The following is a 13,591-nucleotide window of genomic DNA, read 5'->3' on the forward strand; positions in this document are numbered from 1 at the left end:
CACTACCCGCCATAAGTATGGAATCGCATCATCTAGTATTGCAACACCTCAATTGAATATTGCAGCACCCCAAAAAGTTTAGCATCACCCGTAAACTATTACACTAATGACGCAATATCTTGGAAACCTTACTTTCTAGAAAGCTGCGGTCTTCAGCAAAGTTGTTCAGAAGCCTTACGGCGTTCATCAGCTGAAATTTTTAATGCGCCATTTTGCCGCTACGTGGCGCTAGTGTGCATGTAAATTGGTCATATTTTAGACGGCTCTAGCTCATGAACCTGACAACTTAGAATGTTCGTGTCTTCAGCAAAGTTGTTCAGAAGCTTAAAAGCAATGTGAAACAGCACTGATTGGTTAGCAATTTTGCCGCTACGTGGCGCTAGTGTGCATGTAAATTGGTCATATTTTAGACATCTCTGGCTCATGAACCTGACCACTTAGAATGTTCGTGTCTTCAGCAAAGTTGGTCAGAAGCTTAAAAGCAATCTGAGGCAGCACTGATTGGTTAGCAATTTTGCCGCTACGTGGCGCTAGTGTGCATGTCATTTGATCATATTCTAGCAGGCTCTAGCTCATGAACCTGACCACTTAGAATGTTCGTGTCTTCAGCAAAGTTGTTCAGAAGCTTAAAAGCAATCTGAGGCAGCACTGATTGGTTAGCAGTTTTGCCGCTACGTGGCGCTAGTGTGCATGTAAATTGGTCATATTTTAGACGGCTCTAGCTCATGAACCTGACCACTTAGAATGTTCGTGTCTTGAGCAAAGTTGGTCAGAAGCTTAAAAGCAATTTCAGACAGCACTGATTTGTTAGCAATTTTGCCGCTACGTGGCGCTAGTGTACATTTCATTTGATCATATTCTAGCAGGCTCTAGCTCATGAACCTGACAACTTAGAATGTTCGTGTTTTTTTTTGGCCCGATTTGGTCGGCTTGTTTTAAATTTATCAAAAAATTGTTTTCGCCATGTTCTACCATATTTTCATTAGAAATGATGATGATGTTTAATGTCATGCACGCATGGGCATAGCCAGAGGGGGCAATGGGAATGCCTCCTCCCCTTTGGACGATGCTAAAAACAATATTACGGGAATTTATCATGTGTTTGTATTCTTAAAAAATTGTCTCCAGCACTCATATTTATATAATTGTTGCATGATGATAGATTGGAAAACTTATGGAGTATTCCAAACAATCAGCTTTTTGAAAAACTTCTTGCAATAATTTTTTCGAAGGGTACATCAAATCTGTTGGGAAACTCAAAAAGGTTCTACAAAATTTATTGTTAGCAGAATATTATCATTAGAGTAATCGGACTCCTCGTATTTCCCACAGGAATTCCACTCGAGATATCATTCATAATCCTCCAGATATTTCTCCAACGTGTTTCTCCAATTATTCCTGAAATTATTCTATAAATCGTTCCTGGCTGTACCTCGAATTTCTCCAGAGATTCCTCAACAAAATTTAAAGGTGTTTTCTAGAGGTGATTCTAAAAATTCTTCCATAAAAACTCAATTTAATATGCCAAATATTAAACGAGTTATGCACAGCGATCTCAAGTATCATAAAACTGTGTTTCGTTACTTAGCAACTTGGCAACTCGCTAGTTAAATCATTCTTAAAATTAAAACAAACGGAATTCATACAGCCGAGTTTATGACAAAAAAAAAACATGTGTGTAGGTTCATTCATGAATTCCTCCGAGAATTTCTCTCAATACTATTTCAAAAATTAATCTATGGATTCCTGTTGAAACTTTTCTTTCAAAAATTTCCAAACAATAATTTCATAAATTGTTCCAGAAACATACTGGGTACACCGAAAGGGTTTTGCGTCTAAATTAAAATTGATTTTTGCTTGAACTTGAACTTGAACTCGACCACAAACTTCACTCAAAATTCTAATAGAATATTTTTATTTTTCAAGTAATTACTTCAATAATTATCTTCTTTTAGTCCTTGTTGAATTCATTCCATTTTTATCTTCAGTATGTCTCGAGATAAACTTCAAAATTTGCTCACGAGATTTTCAGGAACTTGACTAGGAATTTCACCAAAATCATTTTGAAGCATTAAATCATCCCTTAGGTATAGGAATAATTTATGAGATTTATTCACACTTCATGTGATGTAATTTATGAATACTTCTGCGCTAAAAACCCAGCAAAAAAATCCATGAAAACTAAAGAAAATTTCTTGGTTTTCATACAGTAAGATATATTTTTACACACATTCCATTTCCAAACATTGAGTTTTAAAACAATGTTTAGGAAAAAATATGTGAAAACTCCGTATGAAACATTATTTGAATTATACTAAAATGAATTCCAAGAAGAGCTTCGAGGCAATTATTTATGCTATGTATTTCGAAGGAGTTTCTAAATAAAAAGGAATTTTAATATGAACCTCTTTAGGAATTTCTGTGTTCTGTGAGAAATTTTTAGATAATTCTTCGATCATGTATAACTAGGAACTCAGGTTGATTCCATTTGTTTTACTGGACAAAGCAAAATTGCCGATCAAAGGTACCACAACGAATCGAATCTTTGGAATTTTTCCAATAGGTAAATCTGCAAGACTTTAAATAGACCCATCACTCAACATTGAAATAAGACGCGTTTAGGATTTTACTTAGCTTACTATGAAAAAAATACGGTGGGTATCTTGTATAGTTTTATGTTTCATGCAAAAAGAGTATAATGTATAATGATCGTTTTGTCGTGAAAATCGTGACTGAAATGTTAAGATTCGATCTTCTCAAGCCCCCCCCCCCCCTGATGAAAAAACCTGGCTACGCCAATGGTCATCGACCCCTTAGGGACCGTTCAAATATTACGTAACGCAACAGGGGAGGGAGGGGGTCTTACATAATGTTACGGTTCAAAGAAAAATTTAAAATTTTCTATACAAAAGTTGTTACGTGGAGGTGAAAGGGGGCCTAAAATTGACAAATTTTGCGTTACGTAATTTTTTAATGAACTCTTAAAAGTCCACGCAAGTTCTTGACGCGGTTCACAAGCAATCATTAACACGTCGAAATTTGAAAAACAGGAACATAATAAAATGACCCGATTTTGTCAGGTTCCCCATTTTGTCAGCCTAAAATTCATCGAGGGTCTGACAAAATCGGGTCCTCACTGTATTATATTCCACAATGTTTTGAATTTTGTCTAAGTAAACAGGTTCGTAGAAAATGCCTTCTTCTAAATATTTGCTGAAGATACGAACATTCTAGGTGGTCAAGATCATGTGCTAGAGCCCGCGAAAATATAACCAAATCTACCTGCACATCTGAGAGAGAAGAGACAGATGGCTAAGATTGCGAGCTCCCAAAAGACAAGGGAACCTGTCATTAACTGACACTGGAAAACCACACATTTGAAGAGCAAAGCGTAAAATACCGTTAGAATTTAGGTAAAGGTAATTAAACTTTCTAGGTGTTTTTCGATGACTGCACATTTTAAAAAAGTTGAATACTTAAATATAGTCGTGTGTTGGCAAACTGCTATTGATTTTTTTATTCATACCTTTTTCACATTCAACAACAATGAGTGAATGATAAGATCATTAGACCGTTGTGAAAATCCAAGAACTAAAGAAAGAAGTCTAAGAAGGCAAGAAAACATGCCAACTGTCAGTGAGCTGTCTTCTCTCTCAGCTGTACGCTAGCACCACATAGCGGCAAAATTGCTAACCAATCAGTGCTGCCTCACATTGCTTTTAAGCTTCTGAACAACTTTGCTGAAGACACAAACATTCTAAGTGGTCAGGTTCATGAGCTAGAGCCTGCTAGAATATGATCAAATGACATACATACTAGCGCCACGTAGCGACAAAATTGCTAACCAATCAGTGCTGCCTCAGATTGCTTTTTAGCTTCTGAACAACTTTGCTGAAGACACGAACATTCTAAGTGGTCAGGTTCATGAGCTAGAGCCTGCTAGAATATGATCAAATGACATACATACTAGCGCCACGTAGCGGCAAAACTGCTAACCAATCAGTGCTGTCTCAGATTGCTTTTAAGCTTCTGAACAACTTTGCTGAAGACACGAACATTCTAAGTGGTCAGGTTCATGAGCTAGAGCCGTCTAAAATATGACCAAATTACATGCACACTAGCGCCACGTAGCGGCAAAATGGCGAATTAAAAATTTCAGCTGATGAACGCCGTAAGGCTTCTGAACAACTTTGTTGAAGACCGCAGCTTTCTAGAAAGTAAGGTTTCCAAGATATTGCGTCATTAGTGTAATAGTTTACGGGTGATGCTAAACTTTTTGGGGTGCTGCAATATTCAATTGAGGTGTTGCAATACTAGATGATGCGATTCCATACTTAAGGCGGGTAGTGTATACTTGATTTCGAACCTTCCAACGTTGCGCGAATCAGTCTAATCAGCTTCATCGGAAAGCCCTGTTCCATCATTATTTCCCACAACTCGTTTCTTTTAACTGAATCGTACGCCGCCTTGAAATCAATGAACAGATGATGAGTCTGCAAGTTGTACTCCCGGAATTTATCGAGGATCTGTCGCAGGGTAAACATTTGATCCGACGTCGATCGGCCCTCACGAAAACCAGCTTGGTATTCGCCGACGAAGGACTCTTTAAGCGGTCTCAATCTATTGAACAGAATACGTGACATTATTTTGTACGCCGAATTGAGGAGCGTTATTCCTCGGTAATTGGCGCACTCCAATCTATGCCCTTTTTTGAAGAGAGGGCAAATGAGGCCATCCATCCAGCTAGCAGGCAGTTCTTCTTCCTCCCATATCCTTAGTAATATATGGTGAATTATTCTATGCAGCTGCTCACTACCGTGCTTGAGAAGTTCGGCCGGGAGCTCATCCTTCCCAGCAGCCTTGTTGTTCTTCAGCTCTTTAATCGCCTTCTTAACCTCATCTAGAGATGACGGCTCCACAGCTTGACCGTCGTTGTCGATGTTCATTCTGTTCTCCGATGCTCTATCATTCCCTCTATTCAGTAACGTTTCGAAGTGCTCTTTCCACCTGGCAGCCACCATCGTTTTATCTGTCAACAAATTACCTTCCTGGTCGTTGCACATGACGGGAGACGACGCTGACTTTCTACGCACGCCATTGACAGTTTCATAGAATCGTCGCATATCGTTCTGTTCCATACAGTTTTGCGCCTCGGCTACCACGTTCTCATCAAACTCTTTTCTCTTCTTGCGATGGATTCGCTTTTCGGCTGAACTTGCTTCCTTGTACCGCTCTCTGTTCAGCCTGGTACCAGACACTAACATCCGACGTGTGGCCACGTTCTTCTCATCCGTCACCAGTTTTGTAAGCAATCACGGTACTCGACACGTTTTCGCTGATATTCGGCAGCGCTTCCCTTAAACATTCACAACACGAGCGATCAAACGAATGTCGAAAAGAAAAATGTCAATTGAATCCCACTGACCACGATAACTTCGCTAGGAAGCGTTATGGTTTTATATGTTTCTGTTCTGCTTCCACTGTATTTGGGTTACATTCGACATAACAGACAAGATCAAACTATACATGTTGTTTATGATCTGATGTCTGAATTATTTGCAAAACTTATGGTTTATGCAAATTTCGTCGTATCAAACGACATTCAATTGACACTTTTTCGTGTTTGTCGACGTTCATTCTACCGCTCGTGCTGTGACTGCTGACCATGGCAACGAAACGAACGTCGCGCAAAGTGTCGAATGTTTACAGCACTGTCCGTCACCCTCTGGCACTCCTCGTCGAACCATCCGCTTCTGGGGCGTCTTCGAGCAGTAACTATCACTTCTCGCGCTGTTTCATTCATCACTCTATGGATTGCATCCCATAAATTGTTGAGGTTTTCGCTTACATTGACCTCACTTATCCGCTCGTCCAGCTTTTGGTGGTATTCAGCTGTAACGCCGTCTGCTGAGAAGCGCTGGATATTGAATCGCATTGTTCGCTGTGGTCTTGAATTCGCTACAGTTGATAATCGCGCTCGAATTTTACTGACAACGAGATAGTGATCCGAGTCAATGTTAGGACCCCTGAAACTCCTAACATCGATGACATCTGAGAAATGTCGGCCATCCATCAGAATATGGTCTATCTGGTTGCATATACAGTGAGATTCCGTTTTTGGCATGCTCCGATTTTGGCAACAAAATGGATCCGTATTTGGCAACAAAGTTGAAATTTGTGAATTTTTGTTAATATTATCGTGTCTGTTGCTTTAGTCATTTAAAAAGCATGTCAACTCCACACCGATTACATTCCAGAGCTCCATTTTCGTCGATATTTCCTCAAATCTCACCAACTACTAAGGACTCGCGTACGCGCTTCTTTATTTCAGAATGTTTATTGATCATACATTGGCAACGTTTTATGAGGCCAACAATCTCTACCAGTATCTCAACTAAAGACCAATCTCTTTTCTTAGGCATTCATATTGAGTGACCAGCCCACTTGAGTCTGCCAGTAGGTGCTAAAATTAAAAACTCTGTTCTTCAGATTTGGAACAGCTTGTTTGAACAAAGCACCAGCACCGACATAAGAGAAACAAAAAATCTAAACTCACACAGAGTTACAATCATAAGTTTTGTCTCATTTTTTTGGCTTACTGTCTTTATTATTATGGTTTTACATACATTGCGCATGTAAAAACACACCGCAATAATAGATACAAATATGTACAGCAAAACGTCGTGTATCATAACTTTTAATAAATTTCATTAAATAACATGACAAATGCGAATACAGTCCAAACTACAATTTATTCTCAATAATATCATTGAAGCGTGCGATAAATATGACTGAGAGTGTTTTAACTTTTTGTCTGTGGTATTGGTGTGTATATTGATCTTTCTGCGTCAACAATTTAAAGCTACGTTCCTTCTTTTCTGTAAGACTCTGTAAGGCGTTAGATTTGTTAAGAGACGATCCAGAATTCTGTACAAGATTGTTAATCAAGAATACGGGTCTCATTATCATCAAAACTTTCCTTACGAGCTGAGTCTATGAGTATCCTAACTGTAACCAGGAGAATCCTTAAGGGATTCTGGGTTCTTGTGGGACTTTTCAGAAATTTTCACGAATTCATGAGGATATCTGCAGATTCCAAGTGGACACTAAGGGCTTGTTGAGGGATCCTTAGAGTGTATAATTGGTTATTGAGGATTATATCCAAAATCTGGCGATTCCTAATAAACTCTAGGGCGTCCTGTAAATTTTAAGCGGGATAATGAGAATTTCTATTAGTATTTTTAACATCTCCGGCGAAAACTTGGGGATTTTGTAAAAGGTTCCTAGAGGAATTTGCAGTGTGCTAGTGGTAGTCTAATAATAATAAACTTTTAAATTTTTCATCGGAGACTTGAGAGAGACTTGTTCAGCAACATCGCAGCGGAATTCCAAGATGTTAACTCCTAGCAAATTCCTTAAAAAGATCCCAAGAACTCTATGCGATCCTACGGATGCTTGGCAAGATGCATCAGAGCTCAAGCGTTTTTTCTGTAGATTTCTTATAAGAACCTGAAGATTCCTATAAGGTTCTTGAGGATTCATAACAGGATCCTGTAAATTTCAGTTGATTTCATAAGGTAGGTGTAAAACACATATTAAGCTCAATTAAAAATTATTTCAAGTAAAAAATAAATTTTACAAAATTACAAGTCACATTTATGCATCATCTCATGTTTACGTTTGTCCTTTTGATGCAGTCAACCATGCATTATAAATTGCTTTACTTTATCAGAAACAAAAATTTAAGGAGCAATTCTAAACTTATCTAATTTTTCAAATTTTACGTTCCAAAAGTTAAACTGATTTTAAATGGTCATTTAATTAGAAAAAAACAGTTCATGCCGTTTTGCAATACCCAGCGCTTTTGATTCACAAATACGTCTTTGAAAGAAAACAAAAAAAAATTTCGTGTTCTTTTATAGTTTTAAGAAAATGTCCAGTTCTTCAATAAAAGTCACTTTTTCGATTATTGGTTTTAAAAGGCCCTCTTATACAAAAATATACATAAAGCTACTGAAAAATAATTGAAGACGTTAAGGCGTAATAACGCCACCAGAAAAATGTTTGCCAGATTTAACATTACGGGGCTATAGATTCATAGCATAGTATAACCCTTCGGGAAAATGCTTCAAAGTGAACCTTTTCAAAGTCTCAACGCCTTATAACTCCATAAAAATGATGTATTGACATTGCACTATAGGACAGGGACGCAATCTGGCGGGACAAAATTAATAACTCGGTAACGAAGCGTTTCCAGTATTTGGTGTCTTCGGCAAAGTTTGTTGTTATAACGAGAACCATCTACTGACATAAACGGATAGTTCGTAAATCGTCCGCATAGGTGGCGCCACAATCTAACTTTTGACTTTGACTTTCTAGAGACTTGGCATGTTCGACAAAGTTGTTCATTTTGATAAAATAAACAACTCTCTCGAAGACGTCAAAATTCCACAGCCTACTGTTTTCGAGTTATTGGCAAAATTAGTGAAAATTAGTGAAACAAGGGGGTGGTCACTCTACGCACTTCATTCGGCACAGCTGTGCCTTCTGAGCGCCGAAGTGCGCCAAGCGCGCCATACATGCTATAATATTAGCTTGCCATAAAATGTCAATGAACTGAAATTACAGAAAATCATTCTCAGCAAGCATTGAGATAGGTATTTTTTTCTAGTTCGTCTCTCGTTCTACAAATTTGAGGGAATTCTTAGAGGACGATGGTGCATATTCCGGGATACGTTTTACATTCTTGCGGGGGAAACTTACGAGAAAGGCAAGTCATGTATATGTAAGGCCCCAAGCACAATGTGAACGGCAACGCGGTACAACGGCAAAACGGCATGCCCATCTTGATCTACACTTTACTTATCAATCCCATGTTGACTAAATCCTTTTCAACATTGACTTGACAAGTAGAGTGTAGCTCAAGATGGGCTTGCCCTGGGAGGGAGAAACCGATACAAAATGTCTGTACGTCAAGGTGAGCCGAGATTTCTGCTGTCACGAATTGTCACTGTGAGCCCGGATCTTAAAGAGTGGACAAACATAAAAAAGCGCGTAATTTATCAAAACATATTTTTGCATTTTATCCAAGTTGACAACAATCGGTTGAAATTCAATTCCTGCAAGTCCAAAAGCAATGTCACGATAGCATTTTTTATATTGATAGAGCGTAAGTATTGAAACACGCATCTTTTTACTCTTTACAAATAAAAATGAAAATTAAAAACACAGAAAACTATGGCCCGTTTCCCATGTTTGTCCAGGAAGATCGAAGGTGCACAACAAATGAAAACTAGCGATTTTCCCCAAGCCTGCCTTGATTGTCTTTAGGGAGCTGGAGTTATCTTGCAGTTTGGAAAAGTTTTATTTCATTTTTCGTGTGTAGTATCGATGCCTCCCTCCCAGGGCTTGCCGTTTTGCCGTTGTACCGTGCTGCCGCTCACATTGTGCTTGGGGCTTAAGACTTCAATAGGAAGATTTGTGAAATGGCCCACACAAATTATCCTTGGTCCCAAACCCTTTTGTTCTCCGGAATCACCTTACGGTATTTATTCGGGAAGAATTTTATGTTTAACAAGTCGAGTAAGAAAAGGCATCCAACGTTTTTTTCCCCAGATTTTCCTACATTTTTTTATTTTTACCCATTCATGCGGAATTTGCTTTGAACTGATGACAAGGCCACTGGCTTTTTTTTTGTATTTATATAATGTAAGTTTACATTCAATATCAATTTAGTATAGGGCACGACCAAAATCCTCGTGTTAAACTAGCATAATGTTAAAAAAACACGTTAATAAAGATGAAAAAACAACCAAAATCGATTCCATCACAGTTCTATGGGTTCAGCTGATTTAATGTCACTTTAAAAGCCCGAAGACAATGACATCGGAACGACAACGCAAGTGGAACCGGTTCGGCCAGAATAAATAACGCCATCTCGATTGAGCTGTCAACATATGAAAGTGAGCCGAAAGTCCCAAACGCAATGCTACAGGAACTGATTCGCCAGCATGACACATGCTTGTCGATCGACTCAGTGTTGGTTAACTTTCATTCGTTGACAGCTCAGTCGAGGTGTGATTCATGCTGGCGAACCGTTACCGCTTTCCGTTGCCGTTCCGCTATCATTGCGTTTATGGCTGAAGTCACTAAGTCGGCATGCATGTAAAAGCTTCGTTCTGAAAAAAGAAAAAAGTTATAAAATAGTAAAAAAATGTAGGGTAAATGTTCCATTAGTTGTGGGTGTTCCTATAGTTGCGGTAGTGCCGTTTTCACTGATTTTATTGCATTAGCCACAGAACCGACACTGCCAATCTATGTATTGGCTTGTTGATACAGGGAATAGCTGAAAAGAGCGTTCAATTTGCTTTAAAACTGATGAAATATCACTAAAATTGCTAAACATTTACTTACTTGTACCAATAGTTGCGGTAAAGTGTTCCTATAGTGGAGGATCCCATAAGAAAACAACGGATACCTCAACTATAGGAACACAAATTAAAATTATACCGCAACTAAAGGAACAGTGTATCAATAGTGGAGGTATTATTTTTCTCTGACATGCTGTGGGTTACTGCGATGAAATCATTTTTCTCATTAATTCATTGGTCGTTACTTCCCGTTACAACATTAACTTGTACATTAATTGCGCTTCTTGAATTTAGGCGGTTAAACGAAGTTCAATCGTGCTTAGTACCTCCACTATTGGTACATCTTCCCTATAAGAAGGTCCTCCTCAAGCCGAAACCACTTGTCAAAATTTTTCGTGTTTGATAAACAACTCAGAAAACTCAATGATTGCTGAGATGAGAATTTCAGTTCAATGTGATTATTATAGCAACCCAATTTACAGAGCTGTGCCAGTCAGTGCGCCGAAATGTGCCGTAGCTGCGCAAGGCACACTGCGTAGAGTGACCACCCCCTTGTAGTGAAAAAACGATTTTTTTCACCGAATTTGACATTTTTTCTAAGAACCATGTCATATAATATTTTTTGCTGATAAATATATAACAAACGCAAGCTCTGGTGGAAACATTTTTAAATAATACGACGCATAAAAATTAAAAAAATTATGATAAAAAACCTGAAAATAGAGCATTTTTTGAACCTTAATATCTCCAAAAGCGCAAAAAATCGCAAGTTCAAATTTTCAGGCAACATAGAGCAATACTTGATGAAACGGATGTCATAATTCCAGAGAGGTATATTTTGGTGTTTTTGAGATCTATCATTTTTTTTTACAATGATTATATTTCTCAAATACAGTTAATTTCCATGAGGAATCTGAAGGGGCGTTCGACTTCAAGAAATAACGAGTCGTGGAACAAAAACTTTCAGAAAACTGTTTAAAAAAGCCATCATAGAAGCCATGAAATTCAGTTTAAGAGCAGTTCCTTGAGTTGATTTCGAGTAATGTAGATGAAAGTGTAGATTAAAACTGGGTACATAATTGTTTTTCTTCAATAATTCAAATGATATAGTATGCCATGAAAGACTTGATTATGTCAGTTAGTTGTTGTCATCATGGTTAGAGATGAGCAATTTATTTAGTGAATGTGTTACTTTTAACACGGAAAATCAAATTTTAAAGCATATTCATGTCGATATCTCTAAATACTAAAATTTCAGAGCTCACGATCTCTTTTCCGGAGCTTGTAGATTTGTTTTAAAGCGGAAAGTGCGTTGATTCTTGGATGTTTCGAAACAAAGGTATCAATTTGGAGATTCCTTCGACTTTGAGAACTGTTAGGTTGTTTAACCTTAAATATGTGTTTAATCACCGGATTTGCTTAAATTTTGAGCTTTCGGAAAACTGTGACAACGAATTCGAGATGAAATCCAAAGCCAGCTTGTACTGTGAGCATATATAATAATTTCATTAAATAATAAAATATATTTTTCCGATAATTTAAACATACACTTAAATATTTGCCATTACAATATTAATCGCGTAATGGAAAGGAAACCGTAAAAAAATAAAAAATCTCAAAAACACCAAAATATACCTCTCTGGAATTTTGACATCCGTTTCATCAAGTATTTCTCTATGTTGCCTGAAAATTTGAGCTTGCGATTTTTTGTGCTTTTAGAGATATTAATGTTTAAAAAATGCTCTATTTTTCAAGTTTTTTCATAATTTCTTAGGTTTTATGCGTCGTATTATTATTTTTTTCCACCAGAGCTTGCGTTCGTTGTATATTTATCAGCAAAAAATATTATATGACATGGTTCTTAGGAAAAATGTCAAATTCGGCGAAAAAAATCGTTTTTCACTAATTTTCTCTAATTTCGCCAATTACTCAAAAACAGTAGGCTGTGGAATTTTGACTTCTTCGAGAGAGTTTGTTATTTTATCAAAATGAACAACTTTGCCGAACATGCCAAGTCTCTAGAACGTCAAAGTAAAAAGTTGGATTGTGGCGTCACCTATGCGGACGATTTACGAACTATCCGTTTATGTCAGTAGATGGTCCTCGTTGTTACAAAAAACTTTGCCGAAGACACCAAATACCGGAAACGTTTCGTTACCGAGTTATTAATTTTGTCCCGCCAGATTGCGTCCCTGACCCATAGTGCATTGTAATGATGTTTTCAAAACCAAAACTTGAAAAATAAAATTTGAAATATTGGTTCCGATTTTGGCAACTGAAAATTTCAACTTTGTTGCCAGAAACGGAATCCCACTGTATCACCATTTGGATGCCTCCAGGTGTGCTTCCGAATATCCTTGCGTACAAAGTAGGTGCTGCAGATGGCCATCCCCCTGGCAGCAGCGAAAGTCACTAGTCGTAGGCCGTTGTCATTGGTAACGGAGTGAAGACTCTCCTTACCGATGATCGGACGGAAAAAGTCCTCTCTTCCGACCTGCGCGTTCGCATCTCGCGTTGGGCACTCTCCATAGGCCTTATCAATGCCTTCATAGAATGCGTCCTTCACGTCATCAGGTTTGTCGTTAGTCGGTGCATAGATGTTGATCAGGCTGTAGTTGAAGAATTTGCCCCGTATCTTCAGTACACAGATTCGTTCGCACTTCATAACGCCGTTCATCTGCTTCCCGATCACTATGAAACAAACTCCATGTTCTGCCTTATCGCCGCCGCTGTGGTAGATGTTATATTGTGCATCCGAGTAATCGCTGCAACGTCGCTCAACTGTCGTGTCGCTGGACTGTTGAGCGCTTTGCAGTTTAGTGCTCCAGCGACGCGTTGAAATAGCCTGTTTCGCTCGAGCACTAACATGAAAAGGTCGCCAGCGACCAGCGACGTTTTGGTCTCTCGAAATAGTTGAGCGAAGTTTGTGTTCGTTCTTACTATTGTCTGCACTGACAATATTTGAGCGTAGTGTTGGCGATGGGATCAACCGCCCGGAATTCACGTTCTCCAGATCTAGGTCACCGCACTTCTTGAATGGCGGCCACGCCCACTCCAACCTTCTGCAGTTCACGAGCCAAAAGGCTCGCTCGTCCGGGTTCATTTAACGTCCTGACATTCCAGGTATCAAGTTTCCATTCATAGTCCTCATTTCGTTGCCAGGCCGGTTGCCGAAAATATCGTTCGTTATTTCTTCTTTCTCCATTTTTCATGGTAGGTGA

At 38.5% G+C, this 13,591-nt stretch overlaps 1 protein-coding gene across 9 annotated transcripts in view; it reads left to right on the plus strand.

The window, feature by feature from the left end:
• The window catches only part of LOC5569245 (protein retinal degeneration B), a 218,544-nt gene that overhangs the window by 153,216 nt on the left and 51,737 nt on the right, over nt 1-13,591 (plus strand). The window lies entirely within an intron of this gene.

This window comes from Aedes aegypti, chromosome 1, assembly GCF_002204515.2.
Source record: "Aedes aegypti strain LVP_AGWG chromosome 1, AaegL5.0 Primary Assembly, whole genome shotgun sequence".
Classification (NCBI taxonomy): Eukaryota; Metazoa; Arthropoda; class Insecta; order Diptera; family Culicidae; genus Aedes; species Aedes aegypti.